General features: G+C 39.4%; 1 long non-coding RNA gene across 1 annotated transcript in view; it reads left to right on the top strand.

Moving 5' to 3' along the window:
* The window catches only part of LOC123947313, a 50,912-nt gene extending 24,892 nt beyond the window's left edge, over positions 1-26,020 (top strand). The window contains exons 2-3 of the long non-coding RNA XR_006819739.1: positions 24,551-24,622; positions 25,961-26,020. This is a non-coding gene — a long non-coding RNA (uncharacterized LOC123947313). The remainder of the gene's footprint in view (positions 1-24,550; positions 24,623-25,960) is intronic.
* Positions 26,021-26,663: the final 643 nt, after the last annotated feature.

The raw sequence follows: 26,663 nt of genomic DNA, 5'->3' as shown, positions 1-26,663 counted from the left end.
AAATTTACTTTAAGTGCCAATACCATATGGAAAAGTTTGACTCTGATATACCAGACTTTTTTTTTTCTTTTTTGGTAAAGTGTAACTCTTGAACAAAAAAAAATGAGTGACATGGAGGTTTAAATTAGTTTCAGATGGTTTATAGTTTGTGGTTTGTTGTTGTTAACTCTAAAGAATCTGAAGGATATATAAAAAGATTAAAGAATCTTTTCAACTACCAAGCTTAAAATATCCGTGTTTATGAACAAATGCCATGCATTTTCTATCTTGGTTTATCCTTGTTCCTTTAATTCCTAGTATTTTTTTTTTTTTGAATACCGTGATGTCTTTTGCATCTTCCCATTCATCTATTTATTCAAACATTTACTGAGTGTTTTTTGTGAGGTAAACATTACTGTGGGCCTCCCATTTTCAGAGACTTGGCTCTTCCCTGGAGGAGATCAAGTGTACTGGGAATACCAGCTATATAGACGGATACAATATAATATCAGTAAACCTGAGGAAAGTAGGATCAGAGCAACTCGTTCTGCTTAAGGGAGTCCAGGAAGTTGTACACAGCAGATAACATTGGAAGGGAGACATGAAGAATGTATAGTAATTTGAGCAAAAAAGTGGAAGGAAAGATCTTCTGTGCAAAGAGAGTAGTGTAATACAGAGGCACAGATATGAGAGAGGTTTGGCATATTCAAGAAACAATGATAAGTGCGGTTTTCTTAGAGCTTAAAGCACACTGGGATAAAGAAGAGGGGGAAGACTTGAGATGAAGAAGGTTACCTTTTCCACTGCCAGACATGAAAAGCACAGCCTTCCCCCAGAATGACCTCCTCTTTTTTATCTTGGAACAGAACAGTAATATGGGAACTGGTAACCCTTGGTACAATTGGCAGGAATTGAATAAAAAGTAGGCTTTTTGATCAGCAAAGAAAATAGGATTGAGTTTTCTAAAAAAGTGTAAAAAGGACAAATGGGAGTAAAACCCCAGCATAGTCTCAGAGCAGTAAGTAATCAGTGGTCATTCCCAAAGTAGAGATGCTACAGATAAGAAGGAAGGAAGCCTCCATTAGAGTGCCTTTGAGCACCGGGCATGGTTTTCTTTATTTCTTCATCTTCCTTCATCAACCTGGGTGAAACCCCAGAGGGCAACTGGATGGAATTAGGTAGACACTAATGTGGTTGATAGCAGAAATAGGCAACAGAGTGATTATGATAGGGAGATGGGCTGGCCTGAGAGTGAGAAAGTAAAGTTTAAAGGCATAAATCCAAATTTCTGCACTTCTACAATTACTGGGAAAGAGATGTTCTGTGTTTTAAACAAGCCCCTAAAAGAGGGGAACAGTATTATTAGAAGACTGTTGGGAAAGTAAATGTGGTCTTACCAGGACGATGTTGGTGAAGACAGGTGACACTGGATGGAGGCATCACCTCCATTTCCCTTTGTCCTGGAGGCCATATTTTTAGAGATAATTACAGAGAAGAGAATGGCTGGGGAGGTAACCAGGGTGGTGAACGGTCTGGGAAGAATATTGCAGGCAAAAGAGACAACGGACCTGAAGCTGATCAATCCTCCCATGGAATAAAGGAGACAAGACAGTCAAAAGCAAGAATTGTCTACAGTGAAGGCAACAACCACTAACTGGAAGTCCGAGGAGTAGATTTAGTTCTATGAAGAATTTAGTTCTATGATCTTTCTTATGACTTTCATTGACAATAGGGAAATAAACAACTTTGGAAGAAATACCTCCAAGATAATGGGTTCTCTGTGTATTGGAAGTGTTCAAGCTGTGATGGGTGCCAACTTGTCAGTATTGCTGTGATTTGTAGGCATTTTGACTAATGACCTTGAGTGTCATTGGAAGATGTCTGAAAATGTAAAATATGACACTCTTGATAGCCTTAAGATGTATGTAAACCAGATGGCCTCAGCTGGATGCATTTAGGAGCCCTGATGCCAGCGAGCCCTGGGCATGTGGTAGGGCTGTGTGCGAGCTTTCATTGGAGATCTGACTGGTGGGAAATGACCTAGTTGCTAAATTGAGATGAAATAACAATTATAGCCATTAGGAAATGAATGCTTGCTAGTGCCCAATTCTCAGCTGGGTACTTTATACACACTGTCTGACTTAGTCATCACAACAGACTTGGGTGGTGGAGTTTATTAAATATCCCTTCTTTTATCAATGAACAAAGAAAGGATTGACTAGATTGATTCCAACTCCAACATTTGCCAGCTGTGTCACTTTGGAGACTTACGTTGTCTCCATGCCTCCGTTCCCCCATCGAAAAGTGTGGATAGTAAGAGTGGCTGCCACATAGATGAGAGTTAAATATGCTTAGTACATAGTAGATGCTTAATACAAGTTTGCTATCATACTTTAATTTTTACTATGGCTCCAAAGCTCATGTTGTTTTCCCTGAGTTGCAGTGGGTTGGGGGAATGTCACAGCTAAAGAAATATGAAAAAATATTAGAATCTTCATTCTTTACGGGGGGGAATATATATATTAAATATAATATTACCATATTATATTTTATATATATATATAAAATAAAAATATATTGTTCCACTTGGGAGTTTGGGAGAGAGCCAGGTAGCAGTTGATGATTACATGAGTAGTCTCGTATATTTATGTATAAGAACGGTGTACAGTATTGGAGTTATATATTCTTAAGGTTAACAACCTCTCAACACCAATCCAAAATGCTACTTACTTTATAAAATTTTTCCAGTCCTCAAACTGGAATGGGATTATGTTTTCCTTTAACTGCCCACCCCTGCACACACCCCCCACCCCCGACCCTGAATGTTCTTACTTGCTTATTATTTCCTGATTTATATCATGGTTACTTGTGTACTCTCCAAAGAACCTGAAGCTCAGTTTTGGCCTGGCCTTTAGCATCTCCTCTGTGGTATTTCTTGGAATACCTCAGTTCTGGTATGCAGGTACTCCAGTCTTTATTTGAATTGAGCCGCATTATTAAGTTTTCATTTTTATCCTTTTTTTTTTTTTTACTGACCCCTTTAGACAATACTGAAAGGCATCCACAGAACATTTGCTTTCTGTAGACCATAGAGTTTGTTTTTTTAAAGCAGATAGGCTAATTCCTAAAATTTTAAGTTTGTGTACTTCTTTAAAAACAAACATTACTTTAATGAAAATAGATCCTGAATCTGGTATCTGCATACCAATGATTATGAATCAGTGGGGGAGGAAAGAAACTTTATTTCACTCTGGCTTCAAATGGCTTTCATGCAAAAAGACTAAATGCTCCCTTTAACTGACTCAGTTGCACAGATGTGTGGATGTGTATGCCCCCCTTCATCACCCAGCCATGCTGGTGCAGTGATGCTCGAATGTGCACACGCATTGCAATACCTTCCACCTCTCCATCTTCACTGTCACTTCGTTTAAATTCTTATACCTGAGTTATTGTACTAGGTTCCTCATCGAGGTGCCTGCCACCATTCTGGACTCAGGTAAGCCCCCACCCTTCGTGATCATGAACGTTCTATGCACAGAGCTGACCATGTTCATGGACCTAGAATGCCACAGGAGTTTCAAGCAGTGAAGTTGGCCTCAGGGTCCTTCTGAGATCTCCCCCTCCCCCCAACAGATTTCTAGCAGCAGTCTTTCCCTGTCCTTTCCCTTCTGCCAGACCCCTTGGATTTTATGCTCAGAAATATAGGTCGTTTTTTGTTGTGTTATTCACTCTTTGATAACCCCTTAAATGTTATTGTAGTTATTAGGGATGTGGGCTCTACATCCAAATTTTATTTCCTTCAACTTCCACAACTGTAAGATGGGGATTATGTTAGTGCCTAAGTCATAGGATTGTTATGAGGATTGAGTTAATATTTGTGAAGTAGTACATCAGTGTACCTCTGTGCTCTGTCCTGCTTTGGGAATGTGTGTCATCATGCCTTTATTCCTGTTCCTGCTGTTCTCCCTATTTTTAAAAAAGATTTTATTTATTTATTTGACAGAAAGCATACACATGAATGGGGGGAGGAGGGGCAGAGAGAAGGGGAGAAGCAGGCTTTCAGCTAAGCAGGGAGCCCAATGCAGGACTTGATCCCAGGACCCTGAGATCATGGCCTGAGCTGAAGGCAGATGCTTAACTAGCTGAGCCACTCAAGCACCCCTGCTGTTCCACTGTCTTAAGAGTTCTTCTTCTCTATCCATTGCTTTAGAACCCTCCTCTAAAACATCAGTCTCTTAGTAAAGCCTTTCCATGTTACCCTTTACATGCTCAGAAAGATCTGATACTCCATCTACTTCTGAACCTTGAAAACAAATTTATATGGAACACACTGTGATGCAAATATTTTTATATATATCAGTGTCCTCTACTGAATCATCAACCCATGAAGTCATTATTGACTTATCATTGGTTCCTCAGAAGCTAGCTCAGTGTCAGGCACATCATTTTTAATAAAATCATTGGACAATTTTTTTTTTTTGACTGAACAGCAAAGCATTTTACAACAGTATGTGGTGGTAGTATTGAATTTCAAGATTTCGTTTGGACTTTGGTCCAGAGCATGGTGTTCTTGTGTGATTCTGATAGATATAGATACATATCTGCATATGTGTAGTTTTATTAGTGTATGCCTGATTGAATACAATCATTCCTGCCAGTTTGCATTTATTTAACTACTTCTGGTAGTTTATAAGAAATTAATCTTCTGACTTCCCATGTAAAAATGCAAGCCGAGAGTTGTGGTGATTCCGTGCCAAAGATCTGTTGCTGTTCACCTGGAAGACTGACGCGTCCTCTGGTTCAAGCTGTGCTTTAATAAACAGGAGCTCAAACACTTTGTGATGGGAAGTACAGCTAAGGACTCTTTGAAGTACACAAGCGGATCATGCTGAATGCTTTTCTAGGTCATGTTCATTTCATAAAAACAGTCAATTCCCAGCCATCCCAGAAGAGGAAATGCTGAAGGTCCCTCGCTGCACTGCGGGGCAAGGAGGAAACCAAGGGCTGCGAGCGGGAGGGGCCCCACCGCCTAGCCTTTCCTTGACTAGTAACTGGTGGGCATGGAGCCCAGTCACACAGGTCCCCACACACAGCAGCTTTCAGGCTAAATTTGTGCCGCTGCTTCAATGCAGAAGTTTTTTTGTTTGGTTTTGTTTGGTTCCCATGTTGATTTCCTAATCATGACTTGTTTTCAAAGCCAAACACGATAGCATCCTGAACACTCATCAGCATTTGGTCAGCTTTGCTGCCAAGCTAATTAACAGATTTTTATTTAAAGGGATGAGAATAAAGGGGATGATTTTGGTAAAGAAGTACCATCGTGGGAAATTTGATTTTTCTCTTCTGTTTAAGGATTGTTATTTCTAATTTTTGGACATTATGTTGTAAATATTAATTCCACTGGCCATGTTTGCTTTAATTTGAACACACACAGTTTTCAGATTCTGCTGACCATTGATGCTGACACATTTGTGATGGATATTACCAAGTTATCTTTTTTTTTAAAGGTATTTATTTATTTGAGAGAGAGACAGTGAGAGAGAGCATGAGAGAGGAGAATGTTAGAGGGAGAAGTAGACTCCCTATGGAGCTGAGAGCCAGATGCTGGACTCGACCCAGGATTCTGGGATCATGACCTGAGCCAAAGGCAGTTGCTTAACCAACTGAGCCATCCAGGCACCACCCCCAAGTTATATTTTTAAAAACCTGATGAGTTATTGAGAAGGTACCACTTTGGATCTAAATGCCAAGATCAGAGCAGCTACTTGTGCGCTGACAAAACTTATTTTTCTTTCTTTTCAAGGATGGGAAAACAACTTTTTAGTCTGGAATAGCAGGCCTCTCACTGCTAAGCCATGAAGCCTGAGAGTCCCGAAACCAGAGGCAGAGAATCCTGGGGAGGGTGCTTAGTGTAGGGGGTTAAAGGGGAATCGGGAAGGAATCTCTCTTCCCTGGCATGACCAAACATTTGGAAGGGAGAGGAGCAGCTAGGCCATTAGAGGCAATTTGAGTGCCATGTCCGGACAGGGCATTTGGGCTTGGCTAAGGTCCACAAATTATCTGGGGTGTGGAGCTGCTCCAACCTTGCATACAACCAGTGCTTCCCACCAGAAATATCCAGAATGATGTCTCTTTAATTCTGTTATCAGGACCATGAGGTTTCTAGCAGGGAACAGCTCTGCTGGAGGCTTTCAGGAAGCTTGATGAGTAAGAAGACTCATGTAGTGGTGGAAAGATCTCAGGCAGCTGTCACTTGGGAGATGGAAGTTCAAGGTTAATTTCACTTAGTTGGCAAATGTGTATTGAGAAAAAAGTTCATTTTCATAATGCTTCTTTTGGCTGGAGACAGGAGAAATGCAGGAAAGATTAACATTTTTCTAGGCTCTCTTTTGGGCTAATCAGGTTATACTAATGAAAATATTTTAGTGTGCAACGCACAGTATTAAGTGCACCATGTGTGTAAATTCTTTTAATTCTCACAGTAATCCCATGAGGTAAGTGCTCTTATTCTGCCTTTTTTACGGTTGGGATATTGAGGCACAGAGAGATGAAGTGATTGCCCCGGAATCACCCAGCTAAGTGGCATAGCTGGGATTTGAACCTCGTCTTAGAGTTGAGCTTCTGCTCTTTGTCAGGACACTGTACTGCCTGAGCATGCGGGGAGCATGTAGATGCAATAGTTGGCTTGGTCTCTGAACTCTCTGTAACACTTCATGGAGCATTGATTTATCTCACTGGGTTTAAGCTATTGATTTCCATTTATATTACTTCTCTCCTTCTGTAACCTTCCAAAGGCAGGGGTTTGACTTTGCATCCCTGGCACCAGCTTGCGTTCCTGGCACCTTAGGAAATTCTGGAACACGGTGCCAGCAATCTGGGGTCCAAGAAGAACAGCAAGGCTGGGAAATTCAAGTGACCCTGTGACCTTTCTAGCTCTGGTCAGGGGAATAGAGATAATGTGTCAGAGTTTAGAAGTCACTGAAACCAAAGTTAAAGATGAATAGAATCACTCATTTCTGATGTGTTTTTGTTTGCTCTCCTTTTATTATCAATATCTTCATCTTTCTAGAACTATGTAAAGCTGGTCAACATTTCCCAGAACATAAGCTAGAGAGACCGTTAGCTAGCAATGCTAAATAGATCAATTCAGAGCCTCTATTGACATCATAAAGCCGGATTCTTTTTCTCTGACCTGGCTGGGCACCTTTAAGATATTTATTATTTCTTTCCAACCTGCCATACTTCTGCAGGGATTCTGAGGTTATCTCTGAGGCAAGCTGTGTGCATTGGGAGCAAAGGTTCAGTTACTGAATGTGTCCAGAATGAAGTCGCAGACTGAGAGTTCCTCTCCAGGTATATTTCAAGTTCATCTCCTGCCTTGTTCCCCCAAGCCCCCATCTCGTGCACTGGACTGACTGTTCCCACATAGATCTGGTAGCTGCTAACCTTGGGTCTGGCCTTTTCGATCATTGCCTTTTCGAGATACCCGATACCCCATTTCTTCCTCGTTTTGGAAACCCTTCTCAGTCTGTGATGTTCAGACTCCACCTTTTCTAAGCATCTGTCTAGGATCTCCCCACCTGCATTTGACTTCTTCCTTCCCTACTCTGATCATCCTTCTTTCTAGACTGTTCTTACTAAGGCAAGCCTCATATTAGGTATTTGAATGTGTCTGTCTTTTTCATTGGGAATTTTGGAGGACCAGAAATTGTGTGTGTGTGTGTGTGTGTGTGTGTGTGTGTGTGTGTGTGTATACATGTGGCTACTCCCACGTACATAAATATACCCAATGTCTTTGCTGTCCCATAAGGCAGAATAGCAGGTACTCAAAGATACTTTTTCCATTTGAATGACCACCCTCCATCTTCCTGTTCACCTTTTGCCTCCACACATCATGGATGCCTCATTCTGATACCACAGAAAATATTTGAACACTTCTGCCTTCTAGTCATACAGTTTTTGGATTGTCTCTCTTCCCATTCTTTTCATTTATGAAATGCTACAGAGTGCACAGCCACCTAGCATCTGCCTGGCCTCAGTTCTAGCCAGCACTCCTCCACTTGCCCCTGCAGTGGGACGAGGACTAGAATCAAAGCAGTAGGGCTGCTGATGATAGAGGTTTGGTGAAAGTCAATCCACTCCATAGCAGACATTCTCCTGGCAACCCTTCTGTCATTACTCCAGGAATGTTGCCTCCAAGGAGGAAACTGAAGCTCATGGAGATGACGGAGTGCAGCTGGGATTCAAAGCCAGATTTTGCTACCAAATCCCATGTTCTTTCGCCTACCACTCCTTAAGCCTCCTAAGCCCTGAATGTGCGTGACACGGTGCACTCCTCATCACCCTAGGGACTCTTTACTGAGAGAGAAATTGGTAGCCCCATTATCCACAGAGAACGAGCTCCACCCAAGGTCCCACCAGTGATAGTGGGAGAGCCCATGATTCAAGCACAGGTGTTCCCCCCTCTTCTCTTTCCATTGAACCACACCATTTCCTGACTCCCCAAAATATATATATATATATAGGAGACTTTGCGTGTCTTCTTTCTTTCCCAGGGTTGTTGCCCGCCACTCATTTTTTTTGTCTTCTAGTCCCCCCCCACTTAGTTGTGGAGCCTTGGGCCCAAGTTAGGGGTCTCTTACTTGATTAGTTTATCCTTTTGTTGGAAACTCAGAAGCTTCCCAAGGTAAAGCAAGCAATGCATACATAACAAGCAGGTGGTGATAACTGGTCAGGTGGAGGGAGCCTGTGCCCCATCCAAAGGGGCAGCGATACTCACGTCCAGTCAACTGCTGCTGAAGACTGGGACCCCAATGTTCCAGAAGCTCCTGCTTTTCCAGAGTAAGCTGGGATTCTGGATTTTTATCTGAGTTTTCCAAATTTTTGAAATGCAGAACAAGCAAACCAATCATGTGTATGGACCGGATTTCCGGACTGCTGTTTTGTGGCCTCTGCCTGGGGACCTGACTCGTCGCCCATACTTTGCTGTTTGCTGTGATTTCCCTATCCTGTAGAGATCTGGGTTTGTGACCTTGTTTGGGGGAAAGGAGAAGGAAATTAGTACATGAGATACAGAAAAAGAAATTCAAAAGTGTTAATATTTGATTTAAAAGATTCATGCTAAAATAAGTGGGGCACATCTAAATTTACATTTAAATATACATGGCATCCTAATTTAGCGACCACAAAGAATATCAGATTTCCTCAAAATAGAGTTTTCCCCAAATTAGTTATCCCTCTACCTAAATTTTGCCTAAGAATGATCTTTAAATGTATTTTAAAAACATCTAAATCTTAGATATTTTAATAATTAAAAATTTCCAGATCTAATTAAAGACTTCTAAAGAATAATACTAATATTTTATTTTCTATACATGTAGTTTGATAAGCATTTAAACTGTTTAGCCAAATTAGCATAGAACTTACACATATATTAGCAACATTTTAATAATGTTGCTCTATATTTCCTGCAAAATTATTGATGATTTTGTTATTTTTAAGTAGAAAGCTATGACTTCATTATAAAAATTTAAGTTGTCTCACTATTAAGTAAAACTAGCTTTATATGTCAACCTTTAATTAATTACTGTGGTATTGCTAAATTCAGTCACCTTCCAAAGACTCAAAATTATTGTCCCTCAGTCTGTGGAATGCACTTAAAACAGGCATTTAAAATCACTTGTGTGGGGATACACTTGAAGAAATACCACATTTGTAAACAGTGATCTTCCTATTTTTAAAAAAATGTAAATCACTTAATCCATAATGCAGACATGTTTACAAAATGAATATTGTCTGCCAGATGAATCAGTAATTTCTGTATTTTAATGCTTCTTAAGCTGCTCATTTTTAAAAATGCGAACCCCTTTGTTGGATCTTTCGAGAGTCCTAGACATGGCTGGGGAGGGCTGGTGCTCTCTGTGTCATGGAACAGTGGTTCTCAAGCCTGTCTGTACGTTAGAATCACCTAGGAGCTTTAAAGATACATATAGATCTACTTCAATAGATCTGACTTGCTTGGTTTGGTGTAGGGCTTGGGCATTGTTTTCTTTAGTTTTGAAACTCTCCCCAGGTGGCTGTAAAGTGTAGCTAGGTATAAGAACAGTCCTAGGACTTCGAGGAGAATGGCAGCCATAACTGATACAATGCACTGAGTTTCAGCCTGGGTCCACCTCACTCAAGGTCCCCAGCAGCCTACCCAGATTGTGCTACTGGGGCTGTGGCCCGTGTTCCCTTGGCCTAAGGCTGAAAGCCTCCGAGGTTAAGCTCTATACACCTAATGCAGTGGGGCAGAGGGGGTTTAATCTAGCCCCACTCGTGTGTCTGTGTGTTTTCCTTAATAATAAGTGCATTTATGGATTCATTGGGCTCTGTACTTGATGTCCAAGTTATTTTTAATTTCCCCAACAACTCTAAAAGTAGTGAAAATTATTATAACTTTACAAGGAGAAAACAAAAGAGCAGGGAGAGGGAAGAAAGTAATATGCCCAGGGTCATACAAGAAGGAAGTGTTGGGATTTAAATCCAGGTATTCTAACTGCAGAGTTCACACGCTTAAACCAAAGGGTTTAAATAAAATGCTCATGAAGTAAGGCAAGGAACAAAAATGGCCAAAGCTGCTCAGGGGCAAACACTAGGGAGTGGTGAGGACTGGGGAGCGCAAGGAGGGCAGCACCCCTCTGCTCTACCAATTGCTGCCAGGCAGCAAGTATAGTTAGCTCATCTAATGTTTTAAGAGGTACTCTAAAAAGTCTGGAATATTAATTTTTAAAATTATTTATTTATTTAAAGATTTTATTTATTTATCAGATAGAGATCCCAAGTAGGCAGAGAAGCAGGCAGAGAGAGAGGGGGAAGCAGGCTCCAGGCTGAGTAGAGAGCCCGATGCAGGGCTCAATCCCAGGACCCTGAGATCATGACCTGAGCCGAGGGCAGAGGCTTTAACCCACCCAGGCGCCCCCCAAATCTGGAATTTTTAATATGAATCTTCCTCAACTTTTAAACTAGCAAACCTCTGTTACAAATTATGCAATCTTCACTGTTCTTCGTTCTCATTAAGGGAAGCCCTGGTCAAGGACAGAGATACTGAAAAGACAATATGAGCAATGCATTAAGTTCTGTGAAAAGAAAGCATGTAGATTCTTTTGGGGAGGGACTTGGCTTTCCACAGACAGGACCTGCATTGATCTACACAAGCTCTTTGTGTTACTCTTCTGAAACTGGTATATACTGTTCTTTGTGACACTAAACTAAGCTGCAGGTACGGGAATGTCTTATTGATCTGAAGGTCATAGCAAGGATATCTCTCCAGTTTCTTTGTCATCTCTGTGGTCTGTGGTTCAGCACAGATGAGGGTATCATGATATCATAAACACAAGTGTTAAGATATAACCTGCCCCCATCAACTTAATATCCTGGTTTTGCTTAATTTTCATGTATAAATTTCTCATTTTTCTGCATGTGCATTAATGAGTCTCAGCTGGGAAGTATGATGAACATTGTCTTAGTATTTATTCATTCAACAAAGATACAGTCTGAGAAGTATTTAAGAACTTGGAAAAATAAAGTGTTTTATAATTTAAGGAACATTGCTTCAAATCTGATTTGGTCAGATATTGAGCCTTTCTAAATAATACCTAAGGTTAAGGAACATTAGTTATAAGCAACTTTTTTTTTTTTTCATTTTATTTTTTCAGTGTAACAGTATTCATTCTTTTTGCACAACACCCAGTGCTCCATGCAAAACGTGCCCTCCCCATTACCCACCACCTGTTCCCCCAACCTCCCACCCCTGACCCTTCAAAACCCTCAGGTTGCCCCAACCTCCCACCCCTGACCCTTCAAAACCCTCAGGTTGTTTTTCAGAGTACATAGTCTCTTATGGTTCGCCTCCCCTCCCCAATTTTTGAGACATAGATTTCTCCCTTAGTGTTCTAATACAGCACAATAGTTTAGAAATTCTTAAAACAGTGCAGTGTTTTGCAAAAAATGTCATTGTTAAGGGCAGTATAACCATGGGACCTGAATTATAGCACTTTGATTTAGAAACAGTCAAAAGCTTATTTTTCATAGCCTCTATAGCAACGGTTCAGATTCCATGAGTTTGAGTTATTCATCTGAACGTAATAGGAACTGTCTTCTTGTTAGAGGAATCAAACTGAGTTCTTTTAGGAGATGTAGGGGGTCATAACTGGTACCTTAGAAAAACAGGGGCAATGTAATTAGATATTCTTAAGGAAAAACTTCAGATGAATACATTTCTCTAGCAAAACCTAAGGTTATGAATAAAATTGCAATGTTTATTTTAAAAAATAAGTTTTGAAGATGATGGATTGTTTATTTCAGAACTTGAACTGTTCAAAATTATCCTTGGCTTAAGTTTGTAAACAGATTTCAATATATTCTGTATTTTTTTCTTTTAATGATGAGGAAATAATTATTAAAATTTGTTCTAAATTTATAAGTATTTAGAGATAGGTGTTCTCCTGTTTAAGAATTCTGTTTCTTTTAAATACAGGTAGGTCCTGAAATTAATGCCATGCTTCAACTCGACTTTCTAACCGTACAGCACATTTTATTGGACTGTGTTCTTTTTCCAGATAGTAACATCCATTTGTAATCATATGATTGAAGATGAAATGTTCAATTTGTACATAAAATTCTAGTTTCTTTGAAAGAATACTAATGTCTAACTTTTTGAAAATTTAGAATTACTACTTCAGTTTGGTAGCTACGTATTGAGTATTTTATCTAGTAATTCTATTGGTTATCTAATTAAGAAATAAAAAATATGGGCCAAAGGATTGGAGGAAATCTTCTGGAAGGAAGTGGGCTTTGATCTAGGCCCTGGAGGATGGATTGAAACCTTCCTTCACCACTGCAATGGTGGCTGCAGTTCTTATCAATGACACTGGTGATTGAAGGGAAATGACTGGAATTAGAGTATGACTTTGAGACGAGGAATGGCTGAGCGATAATATTTAAAAAGGCAGATGAAGTTCTGTAGGAATGATTTATATAATTTTAAACTGATTATTGCTCATCTACTATCATCTGGTCCTGGGTGATTCCACTGGTTAAAGCATACATCTGGTGCAAGCCAGATCATGCTTGCTGCTTCCTCTTCTTTTTTTTTTTTTTTCTAAGGTTTTATTTATTTGACAGAGATCCCAAGCAGGCAGAGAGGCAGGCAGAGAGAGAGGGGGAAGCAGGCTCTCCCCTGAGCAGAGAGCCCGATGTGGGGCTCTAACCCAGGACCCCTGGATCAAGACCTGAACTGAAGGCAGAGGCTTTAACCCAATGAGCCACCCAGGTGCCCCTCATGCTTGCTTCTGTCCCAAGGCTGTAGACTACACTTACTATCTCAGAAACCTGCAGCATGGGTCATCAAGCAGGTGGCTATTGACAGGCAACAGGAAAAAACCTGCATTAGCCAGCCCAGGAAACTTCTCTTTTGCCTTTGACAATTATTCGACATGGCATACATACCAGAACAAAAATTCAGTAGGAGTTGCCTTAATATTGTCACTGAATGTATTATTCTAAGTTTTCTGGTAGAGAAGAGAGAAGATTCTTTCACTGATTACAGCCTTTTGATGTCGACTAATTGTTTCTCTTAAATCTTGAACGAAATATCTTCCTGTACTTGCAGAAGATAATACAGATGACTCTGAGTTATTTACATATAATCATATATTAAGCAGTTGTTGGAAAATTGGAATTCAAAAAAGAACACTGGAGAAATGAAATCGTTATACCCAATAAATTTAACATGTTTTCATTACGCATCTGTTATGCGTGAGATTCTGGGCTAGATTCTGCGAGAAAACCAGGGAAACAGATTTAATCCTGGTCTTTAAGAATTTTATCAGTAACTACCATTGCTGACTCAGTATTCAGGAGAACTGCTTCACCATGAAGTCCAGATAATGAGTATGTGATAATGACATGTGTATGGAGCTTGTGCTATGTGTCAGACCGTATAAAATCCAGGATACATTAAGAGTAAGAGCTGTGCCTGGAGAGGACACAGGGGTTAGACCCTAGAGGACAGTATATGCAAAGGAGATCTATACAATTTGAATATAATTTGATAGGTATATAATTCTATCCTAAAACTAAATTTTAAATATTTTGAGGGGAAGAATTGTTTCATCTTTTTTCTTTTCTTCCCTTCTTCCTGCTCCATAGTTTTCTCCTCTTCTTTTAGACAGTTTACTTAGTACACTCTTTATGTTGATTGCCCTCCATACATAATGATATATAATAAAGTTTTACAGATAATGGGAAGTATAAGGTTTAGAGTTATTGTAAAGCTACCGAATAGAATTACATGGCCTTTCATGCTTAGATTCCTTAAAATTAGTATAATGCATAACATTTTCTTAATAAGCCTTTTATTATGGGTTTTAATTTTTTTATTTTCACTGCTTATGTATCACAGACAGACTGTGATATAAATTGCTCACCTGAAGATGATTGAGAATTGGCACTTTAACTTATTTTTAGAGTGTCATTTGTAGTCCTAGATAAAACCACATTCTCCCCAACACTTGGTATCGTTAGTCTTTATTATTTTAGTTCCTGGTATTAGTGTATCTTATTTTCATTTTAATTTGATTGTTCCTGAAAACGGATGACCCAAGCTGCTCTTTTAAGCGTTTATTAGCATTTTTGTATCTTCTTTCTGTTCAAATGTTTACCCGTTAAAAAATTGTAAAGTATTTCTTTTTTTTTATTATTGATTTAAATATTTGTATATTCTACATAAGGAACCTTTGTCATACTTATGTATTACAGATATTTTTCCCCAGTCTGTGGTTTGCCTATTAATTACCCTAATTAATGGTGTCTGGGTGCGGGCAAAACTTAGATTTAACATCATAAAAGCAACAGTTAGCTTTATGGAGAATGAATGCTTAGGATAATTATTATCATTATTAACTCCATTGGTCATCTTCAAAGGAGATTTTATGCTGTTTTGAATTCATTAGTACATTGTTTTGGATGTCTGAAGACTGATTCAGGGTTTCAGGGTTTGGGATGTATCCTATGTCCTAAACCCTTATAAGCTCCTGTATTTCTCTCTGTAGTAGTAATACAATAATTTTGGATGAAAACAAGGTAACTCTAAGTATTTAAATTCCTCAAATGGTGACAGGCCATTTCCTATATTTTGTAGGTGAAACTAGTGGGTAGTATGCTAACCAGGCAGACTTTGGTCTGCCCCTGGCAACTGATGGAATTCGTTAGCTGAAAGTAGGTACTCAATTGTATTGTGCTCTTTAATGTGGTCTTAACTTACATGCTATAATTAGGTTAAGAGGACAGGATTTTCAGAAAATTGTCTTCTGTAGCAATATTCTGTTACAGATACAAGAGCTTACTCAAATTCTGTGCTTTTTATTCATTTCAGGAAAAAGTCCCTACAATCAAATCAAGTAGCCTTAAGTGGAAGATTTCTGTGCTCAAAGATATGAGGGAGTGCCATCCTTTTCCAAAGCAGGGCTAGGAACTTTGGAAATCATATTTAGAAACTGAACTTTATTTGGTTTCTGTTTCAGCCTCTGCATGAGGTCTCCTGACCTGACTATTTTAATTTCCCTGTGGGGGAGTGTGGGTCTCATAATCCAGTGAGCCATGGGAGAGTTGGTGCTGAGTCAAGCAGGAATTTATTCCAGGCTCCCTCATATCCTGGCTGCTTGACCTTGGAGACGTTACTTCACTTCTTTGAGACTTAGTTTCTCCATTGCTAAAATTCAGCTAAGATTATACCCAAACTTAGAGGATTATGGAAACATTAATTGAATTAATTTATATAACTGGTGAAAAAAATGGACACTTTATTTATTATATAATTAATAAATTAAATATTATTTCTCTATCTGTGGTAGAAATAGTATGTTTGAACAGTAACCTTAATTTTTCTGTAACCTTAATTTTTCAGTAACCTTTCTTTTTCTGGTCATGTGGCAATGGCTAATTATTTCATGTCCCTTTATTCATATGTGTTCTTATTAATTAATTCTTTAGTGAATAGGCATCAAAGCAGTTATGTCTGTCTTTACTTAGCCAACTGAGAATTCAGAGTTGTTTATATTTCTTGCCACTGAGAAAAGGGCAATGCCAATTTATATGAAATACTCTTATTTTAGCTTTTTTAGTTTAGTATTTGGGCAATTTTCTTGATTCAAATAATGTTTAATATTTTTCTTAAACAGTCACCATCCATATATGAAAATGTATAAAACATTTCCCATTTCTGAACAAATATTCCAGCGAGTGTGGACTTTTGACCCAGGGAGTTCATCATTCATTTCTATCACTTTGGAATGAGAAAGAACCCAGTATGGCCACATCCCATTTATTCTTCACTTAATGAAGTGATACATAAGAAAGCAATTGTTGACAGAGTTTATAAGTCGTAATTTTTGATGGCTTCCTTAGTTCAGTCTACAGAACAGAAGGGAATATTTAAATGAAAAAGAAACAGAGAACAGAAGAAATAGCCATGCATCTATTCCTTAACTGGCATTTTAAATGATTTTGAGAAATAAAAAATGGGATTACTTGGATCGGTGTTTATTAATTGAAATGGGGTGTACTTATGTGTGTGTGTGTGTGTGTGTGTGTGTGTGTGCATATGGATATGTGAAAAACATTTATATTTATGGAGGTACTAACAAAATTCATTTCACCGAATGAGAGATGCCGTAGCTTCATCACTCATCTTCCTGCTTCTGAGCTTGCATCTCATTTTTTGTTATCAGAAAGGTACCAGAGTCCATCTAAAACATAGGCCAAGCCCTGTCACTACTCAGTTGGAAACCTTCCCCATTGCACTATGAGTAAACGTCGACGTTCTCATTATGGTCAACAAGGTCCTATACTCTGCCGTCTCCTTACCTCCTTACTCTCTGCTCTCATCCTCTACCTCTTTTCCTTCTCTATAAGGTGATACTATTTTTGGCCCCTGCTTACACATGAAGAAACAGAGTCTCAGAGATTTCTTAATCTAGCTTGCATTCAGTCCATTGTTCATTTATGAAACATTGAATTTCTACTTTGTGCACAGCACTGGCCTGTTGTTCTGGGTATAAAGGCGGTTAAAATACTGTGTTTATTCCCATCAGCTTCAAGCTAGTGGGGGAGAAGGGTGCATACATTTAATACAATCAAGTAGTACATGAGGTACAATCATGAGAAAGTGCACAGGGCATTCTGGAAACCAGAAGAGCAGAACCAACCCCAACCTAGAGAATTAGAGCAAGGCTACCTACAGAAGAGGACCCTGAACCACTGTTAGGGAGGAGTAGAAGTTGACTAAATTTGGAGTGGAGGAGGGCATTCCAGGGAGAGGGCATGGTGAGGACACAGGCACAGAGTACGAAACAAGGTGATAAATGGACACTGGGAGATGGCGGGTGTTTCAGGACCATAAACTTAACACAAGGCAATAAGCGATAAACAGACCGTATCGCCTCTTCCACCCTGGGAAGCAGGGTCTGGAATGAGTTTTACTGTCTTAGGTCCAGGGAACTGGGATGAGCAAAGACACCAATTCCTGAGTATCAAGCTGATAACCCACCTCTACAGTGTGACTCGGCACTATAAAGTCACGTGCTACTTCATTTCTGAATTTTATTCCAATTCTTTATCAGCTCTAGTGTCCAAATCTAAATCCTATTGCATTTGGAAGAGGCCATGACAATAAAAATTATTCCCCGGTAGGTGCCCTTTTCCCTTCCTCCCGCCTCCTCTTCTCCCCACTCCACGTCAAAGAGCATCTGTATATACGTGTAACTTTCAGACCAATGATAGCAGGACACATGCTCCCGTCTCCCTGAATAATATCATTGCTGCCTGACGTCTTCTTGCTGGGGGCACTTAGGACTTCCAGACAAACCCCCAAATATTGGGTGTAGTTCTGATTAGATTTTAGTTTACTGTTTAGTTTGTTCTTTATATTGTTTGCATTTTCAAGCTCTAAGCTCTGCAAATAATTGCCCTAAACCATGTTAGTAATGTGCACTCAGCCTAGGGACAATTTCATGTACATCCCACTAAGGCTGCTTCTTGAGGATCTAGGATGATTTAAGTGTTCTGAAACACAGAAAGTACTGGTATTAGAGGGTGTTTGCTGTTTTGGAGCAGTAAGCAAATCTCTTGCATCTTTGTGGTTATATAACAAAATTCATAAAGTTTTGAATGGACATTACCTTTTTTTGTTATTTTACATAACCAAGGTCAGAAAAAAATGCATAAATTTTTGTTGTTATAATTGCTGTTTTCGTGTAAGGGAAGTTTTCTCGTTTACCTGCATCCAACTTGCTTCATGAATATTCAGCTGTTGATGGAGCTGCAAGCTAATATCTATGGAAATGAACTCATTAATAGTATTTTCCTGGCTCCTACTTGGTTCATGAAGTATACAGACTATTTATGATATTTCCTATTTCATTTTCCTCTTGTCTTTTGAAACATAGTGGGATTATTGATAATAATTGTTATCTCAGATTTTCAGTTATTTTTTCTCATATTTCTTGAGTGCATAAGCAAAATCTTTCAGATATTTGCCTTTTTAAAGATTGTTAATGTATTTTTACAAAGCAAATTATGAATAAAAATTATAAGTGGCTTAAAGACAAAATAAAGATATTTTACATATTTATACATATATGATGCTAATCCTGCTGTTAGTGCATTGATTATCACATGTTGTATAAAAAACTGATTCTTCTTGAACCTTCAAGAAGAATTAATTAGAGATTAAATGTACTGTTATTTAGAGATTAATTTAGAGATTAATTAATCTAATTTAATTAATCTAATCTAATTAATCTAAATTAATTTAGAGATTAATTAATCAGAGATTAAATGTACTGTATTTAATGAGAATAATATCTGGCAAGTATATTTGGTGATATAAAATAGGAAAAATTAGTAGTTCTAGCTAACAGTGATATATTGGTTTTTGATGTAATAGTTGCTTCACAAATATTAATTTATTTAACCTTTGCATGAAGGTTATAAGAATAAATACCATATTATTCTCATTTTACAGATATTGGGACTGCATCAGGGAGGTAAATGTACTGGTGAGATGTCTTGTATCTAGCATTTGGTAGACCTGGGGTTTGAATCCAGGCAGACTGGCTCCAGAATTCAAACTTTAAACCGCTTCACATTCTTTTTTTTTTTTTTTAAGTTGACAAAGTCTACAAACTGGACTGTCTGTTGTCTCAACACCTGTGCATTCCTTCCCCACTGATTGAAAGTACCACGTGCTTCATGGGGCATCTGGGGGGTCAGTTGGTTAAGCCTCAGGCTCTTGATTTCGGCTCAGGTCATGATCTTAAGGTTGTAAGACTGGGCTCCAGTGGGGCTGTGGGCCAGCATGGAGTCAACTTGAGGATTCTCTCTCTCCTCCTCCCTCTGCTCCTCTCTCCTCTCCCCTGTGCATGCTCGCAAGTGTGCTTTTTCTCTATAATGAGTAAATTAATTTAAAAAAAAAAGCACCACTGGTTTCAGATACAGAATTCCCTCCTACTCAGAGTGTTTTCTGGGCTCTTTTCTGTTCCACTGGAGTGTACTAGCCCCAAACTAACTGTTAACATTACTATACTTTAGTTCCTTTTAGAAGTAGAGTTCAAATAGAATGAAAATGGAAAGGAAACAGAACTACAGACTGATAATTGGATGGTATGTTGAATATCTAGACATGAAGAAAGGAGAGAAGGGCGTATGGTAAGTCAGAAGGGGCAAAAGGATGTTGGTAGAAAAGTCATATGTATCTTAAGGATAGGAATGAACAATTTTAGGAGTTCTGAAGAAAAGGTAAAATAGATACAGAAATTTCTAAATAACAAATTTAAATTTAAATTTAAAATTAGTTCAAGCATATATGTATCATGAAGCAAATTTAAAAAACCTTTCTTCTCTACCTTGTGGGATTTTTATAGTGAGCTAGAACAGAGTGTGAAAAAAAAAAAAAAGAGGTCTGGATACCAGGCAGAGATGAATCCTTGTGTTGGGATCCTCAAGTCATTTCTCTGGGTTGTTTTCCAGCATTAAATACTTTTCCTTCCATCGCTGCTACATTTCCTTTTCTTTTCTTTCTTTTTTTTTAAATATTTTATTTATTTGATAGATATCACAAGTAGGCAGAGAGGCAGGCAGAGAGAGAGGGAAGAAGCAGGCTCCCTGCTGAGCAGAGAGCCCAACGTGGGGCTCAATCCTAGGACCCTGAGATCATGACCTGAGCTGAAGGCAGAGGCTTTAACCTACTGAGCCACCCAGGCGCCCCAGCTACATTTCCTTTTCATGGGAACTGAATTCTCAAATAACGACTTAAACAGGAATAGTGTTCTGCACTTTAAATTTGGGAAATGACCAGTTTCCTGTGCCAGAGAAAAATTTGTGCTTGAGAATATAATCTATATAGTGTGCTTTGTACTTCCTGCTTAGCCTTTTCTTTCATTGTGCTATGTTTTTTAAGTTATCTGATATCACTGTGAATTCCTGAGCAGCACAATGTGAAGTATTATATTAGAACCACAATAGTCTCCTGGCATCTCTGACTAAATATTTGTGCAATATTAAAAATAAGTTAATTGAGCCGACATTTTATTGAGGAAACATTTTCACAAGTATGTTCGTATAAGCTTATGAATGGCCCTTGGAAATTCATTTTATCCCATATCGATCACCAACACCGGAAACATACTTTTATCTTATTAAATGGCACCCAAAATTCTGAGATATTGGAAATACCCTTTTTTGTTATTAATTCAGAATGTAATGAAAGGTTCATTATTTTCATCTGACTTTGAGCTCTTTTACAAATATTATGACTTGTAATACATAAAGGAATAGATTTTAATTTTTGTTCTATAATCTCGCCTAATGCACCACATTTGTTTAATGGTTCTCTTGGTGCTATAAAGAGTTGATAGCATTCAGAAGAGCTAAGGCAGCTCCAAGGATATTAGTCTTCTTTTCTGTACCTGACTTTTCTGTAGAACTTTTTTCAGATTGGCCTGTCATTTTACTTTATTTTAAACTATTAAATATTTTTTTAATAAAGTGACTTTTGGCAATAAATTTCTCTTGGCTTATATATTCCAAGTATCATTTGATTCATGATGATCTTGTGTTCCTTATATTGTTTTGGGTGATGTCTTTTTCCGGAATGGTCAGTGATACACCAAACTTCAGGAAAAAACCAACTAAATAAATAAGATTAAGAAGTGCCCAATGTTTATAGTCTGCTTTTTTGAAACCCCTCAGAGCTAATCCTCCTCAACACACCTATAAACACCTACCACACACCTATGCAGATACAGGATGTCTCATAGGCAGGGAATGCAGCCAAGGCTCTGAGCCTTGGTTTCCTCACACATTAAATTAGGTTAATAATAATAGTACTTTGGGATGTTTGGGTGGCTTAGTTGGCCGAGTCTCTTCAGTCATATTTTCTACACATTTCAGAAATTTAAAAACTAACAAATGCAAAGAAGGTAGAAAAAATTAATTCAAGACCAAACTGTAAGGTGTTTATAGAGACTGCAGCCCATCTATCATCCTTGAGAGGACTTAGAGCACAAAGTACTAAGAAAAGTTGAACAATGTATGTGGAGTAAGGCCACACTATGGCTTTGATTTCAGTGATGTGCTTCATGATCTTGGTATGGACAGAACTCACACAGGCTGATAAAGTAAAATGACAGGCCCATCTGAAAAAAAAATGTAAACTTTATGTTAGAATTAACATCTAATATAATTGTTAATGCTTTGGAAAAACAGACGTTAAGTCAATAGGCTCCAGTTTACTTCGTGCTTTTTCTTCAAGCTTTTTCTCTTCTCATTGGGGGAATTTTTCACTCTTAATACTTTAAGACCAAGTACCATTTTAAAACTTAGAACTCTAGGGCTCAGTCAGGGGACCATGCGACTTGATCTCAGGATGCTGAGTTCAAGCCCCATGTTGGGTGTAGTGATTACTAAAAATAAGCAAACTTTGAAAATAAAATCAAATAGAAGTGCGGAATTGTAAGGGCCTGGTTGGCCAGAGAGCGCCATTTCCTTGTGGGCTTGGGTTGACCCTGCCCCTCCCAGAGGAACTTGCTTGCAGGCCCCGGATATGGGGGCGGGCCAGGTTGGATGGAGACATCCAATCAGTGTGGTGCACATATATTTGCTGTGGTGAATTGGGATTCAATTGGCCACCCCTATTGCTGACCCAGGGTGACTGTGCAGTTTTCCTTGTGTGTTGCATTCTCATTGGCCACCTGTGTGTAGGCCGGGCTCAAGCACCTCTATAAAGGTTAGTCTGTGAGGCGGGGGAGTAGTAATAGTCTTTGGGGTAGTAGTGGTAGTGCGCTAGTCCTCGGGAGCATGGGGTCCTTGGGACCAGCATCATCGGGAGCATTGTAATCCTCAGGAGCGGAGCGTCATGAACCTCGCCTGGGAGAGGCCTCGCCGCCTCCTTTGCTGGGGAGAGGCCTAGCTGCCTCGCTTCCCCGCCTCCCTCGCTGCCTCGCCGCCTCACCGGGGAGCGGCCTGGCCTGGCCTAGCCTTGCCTCATAAGAGGAGCAGCCTGGCCTCGGCTCGCCTAGCCTTGCCAGGTAAGGGGAGCGGCCTGGCCTCACCTCGCCTTGCCTCGCCTGGTAAGGGGAGCGGTTGGGCCTCGCCTCGCCTCGCCGCCTCGCTGGGTAAGGGGAGAGGCCTGGCCTGGCCTCGCTTCACCTCGCCTGGTAATGGGAACCGCCTCGCCCTGTAAGGGGAACCTCCGGAGTCGGTGTCCTTGTTGTGGTCGCCTCTTTGTAAGTAGGGCCCCCACTGGTTGGTTTGATTTTCGATGCTTGGTGGAAGTAAAGCTTTGCTTGACTTTCACTTTGTGTTGGTTTTTGTCCTTTGATCCCGGACCCTAACAGAATGATTACTATTAAAGAAAGCTTTATAAAAGGTAACAGGGCCTTGACAAAACCTCAAGATTATGTGCTGAAAATTTAAAGGGCTACAGAGATTTCTAAGTCACAAAAATCAGTAAAATGAATTTTATATAAATTAGATGACAATATTAGTGTTGAGAATAAAAAATAATTGCCGTTCAGTTTTGGTCTGGGGCTAACAGGGAATAGTGATGACTGCAGTGGGTGAAGGGAACTAACTTGTGGTTGCTTTTGCTCCAGGCTATTGCTACCATTCAGGAATGTGGAACCTGGGTTGATTTTTTTTTTCCCTAGCATTTGAAGAGGGACTGTAATGATTGATTTTTATGTAAATGTTTTTATTTCCTTAAAGGGTAGCAGTTGAAACAATATTTTAACCAATTGTGTTACGTTCAAAATACCTCTACTGCTTTCTATCTCCGCTTTAGACTTAACTCACTGCCTTAAGTCAATGGAAGTTAAATATCCAAGAAAGATGGCTATTATTAATCTACTTTCATGGGCTGAGCGGTGAGGATGAGATGTAGGAATTGAAATCACAAAAACACACAAGAGAAAACCAAAAACTTAACAAAATAACAAAAATTGGCAAAAAACACACTTCAGAAAAGCTTGGTATGCTTTGAAATCACTTAATAAGTATTCTGATTCTTACTCTCCTTTCCATTTTATGCATCTCCGAGATTCCATTGATCATGGTTTTGGTTTTTCCTTCATCCTCTGTCCATTTTCACTAGTGGCTCTCTAACCACCTATTAACCATCCTTGAAATCTTGTGCCTTGTATGTGGTTAGATTACTGATTACATGCTGATCCTTCATGAATTCTTGCCCCTGAGAAGTCCTGAAGAGCACAATTCTGTCATGCTGCCTTTTAACACATTGAGGTCAAACAGAAGACACTAAATAATGTTTTAATTATCCTCAAATCCTGAAGAAATTTCAGCCAAGGAAGTTTAAAAAGTATCATTGTATGGTGAAAAATGATCTTCGTCTAGATGTTGGTGATGTTAATTTTGAAATAATAGTTGTTTTGAGAAAGAATAAAACATCTTTTCGTGGGAAATTGAGTACATATTGACAGGCTCTCAACAAATAGGACGTAATAAATCCTTTTGGTTCTGAATCATGAAAAAACACCAACATTCCAAGATTTTTTCCTCTGGATATTGTCTGGATATTGACATACTGTTTGGTATCCCTGTGATCTTTTTAGGCATCTATCTGAGTAACCCAGAGTGACATGTATTTTCCTTTAATGGTTTGTAGAGAGATAGATGCCCAAGAGAGAGAGAAGCAGACTCGCCGCTGAGCATTGAGCCCGATGCGGGACTCGATCCCAGGACCCTGAGATCATGACCTGAGCCGAAGGCAGCGGCTTAACCCACTGAGCCACCCAGGCGCCCCTTGTCCCCAAATTCTGAAGGATATATTCCCAGGGAGAAACTACTGTGAACCAGGGTTTCACCTTTTACAACTAAGCTATTATTCTCAGGAGTTACTGGGTTTTAAAATTCTGGTTTCCTATAAAAAATTTAGTTCTAATCAACACCTTGTTATTTTATTAACCTAATGTTGCCTTCACAATATCTTTTTTTTTGTTTTTTTTTTTTCATGCAGGTATTCTTACACTGAATGAACCAGTGTGCTGCATCAAAAATTGATCAAAATGTAACAGAAGAAACAGTGAAGGTGAGAAGAGGCACAGTCTGCCCTCAACCCAAGCACACATTCCCTTTTAGTTAAAATTTCTTCTGTGGGATGTTACTCTAGGCTCTTGAGCTTCTCCTCAGTTCCACTATAAGTTCTGTGCCAGTCACTTGTGTGGACGACCCTGAGATAAAGGGAAAGAGGGTTTGGGAAAAGAAACAGAGTGATGAGGACGTAGAGGCGTAGAAGACATGGAACAATTTTTTGCTGAGGCCTTTGGGCAGTTGGAAAAGAGGAAGAAAAACAAACACATGACCAAGAACCTCAGTGTCTGTGAGCAGGGGGGAACAGAGCCCTAAGTGGGAGCATTGCCTGAGGTGGCTTAGGAAGCAAGATGTGGACAAATGTGACTTCAATCTTTGATCACCAAAGAGTAAATGATTTGGGTGGTTCCGTGGTGCAGAAAATGTCTGCATAATGTCTTCAACTCAGAAACACATGTATAAGCCTTTCCTTTTAGGCTGCAGGAAAGGAAAATAATGAAGAGTTTTGTAAAGGGGGAGGAGGTAAATGAAAATTAATTGCACTACTGTTATTATTCATTTAAGCTGCCTAAATTATTATTGATGTTTATTTTTGGTGCTGATTTGCTGTTTTATTTACAAAAAAAAAAAATTCCCAAGGATTTTTATAGGCTCTTCTATTTTTTTATAAATTAAAAATGAACTTTTAAATTCTCTTACCATGGGAGCATTTTAGTTTGTGTGCTTTTGGTCCCGAGCAATAGACACTTATTATTCAAACAAGTTGAAGACACATCAGCTCTCATTTGGGGACTCCAGACAGAAGAGAAGGTTCAGGACTTGTGACTCAGGGAGGTCGATAAGATTGCCAGGTTCTGTCTAGCTCTTCACTTTCATCCAGGTTATCTGCTTTGCCCCAGGGCTGGCTCTTCTCATCCCTGCAAAATGACCTTGTAGCTGTCCAAGCTATCACTTCCAGACACAGCACCTTTCCAGAGGGGAAGCTGTCCATTCCAGGATACTGTTCCAGAGACCAAAGAAGCCTTTGCCCCCAAAAGCCTGCCAGCAAATCTGCCTGCACTATGTTACCTGCTGCCCATTCTCACTAATGGGTTGGGGACTGTCACGCTTGGATTTAGTTATTCAGGCTTTTCCTGAGAGCCAGGAATGGGTTCCTGGTTCCCAGAGCTGTGTAGGAGTAGAAAGGATGTCCAGACAAAATTGGTCCTCTGCCCTCTGCGTGGGTAGAAAGGATAAGCATGCCCTGAAATTTTCAGCTTGCAAAGAGAATACTATCCTCTCATGGACTTTTTTTGTTGACCTGCTTCACTATTGCACTTATTATATTTATTTGTAGATGCTGTTCTCAAATATTGAAGGTATCCTTGCTGTACCTAAGGAATTTTTAAAAGGCGTGGAAGAATGCCTGCATCCAGAACCTAACACTCAACAAGAAGTGGGAACCCGCTTTCTTCACTTTGTAAGATCAATTTCTGTTTATTTTAGAAGCTCTGCCCCATCCCCCAGATTTTAAGGTTCAGCTTTTGGCACAGTAGCGTGTGAGAACTCAGTGTAGAAGTAAAATGTGACACCGAAAGTTTGGGGTCTTTTAAGGCCAATGAAATCTTCCACTGAGAGCCAGGAAAGGGGTGAGGTCCTCACATCATCCATTTTATTCAGTGAAGAACAAACAGCCTTTTCTTTTTTCCAGCAAGTTAGTTCTTGGCATCCTCTGTAGCTTTGAATCCTAATGAATATTCAGGCTGTTCATAATGAATGGATTTTTATGTTTCCCCCAAACATAGAGCATTTCCCTTTTGAGGCAGAAAATCCTTACTCTTACAATGGCTTGATGAGCCTTTTGTGAGTCAGAATGTTGCCTTGTTCATGGGCTGGTAACAAGCCTGCAGGTGAAGGAGCCCTGTCACTCTAGGTACACAGATGCAGGAGTCTCTTGTTTTTCAAGGGTAATTTCTCAGAAGGTCTTACTGAGTGGTGCAGAAGAATAACCAGTCAGTCCTCTGTTGCTTCAAATTACACATCATGCTCGTGTAATCATT

This window comes from Meles meles, chromosome 1 (genome assembly GCF_922984935.1).
Source record: "Meles meles chromosome 1, mMelMel3.1 paternal haplotype, whole genome shotgun sequence".
In the NCBI taxonomy this organism is placed as follows: Eukaryota; Metazoa; Chordata; class Mammalia; order Carnivora; family Mustelidae; genus Meles; species Meles meles.
The sequence above is the reverse complement of the archived record's forward strand: the minus strand, read 5'-3'. Positions and strand labels throughout refer to the sequence as shown.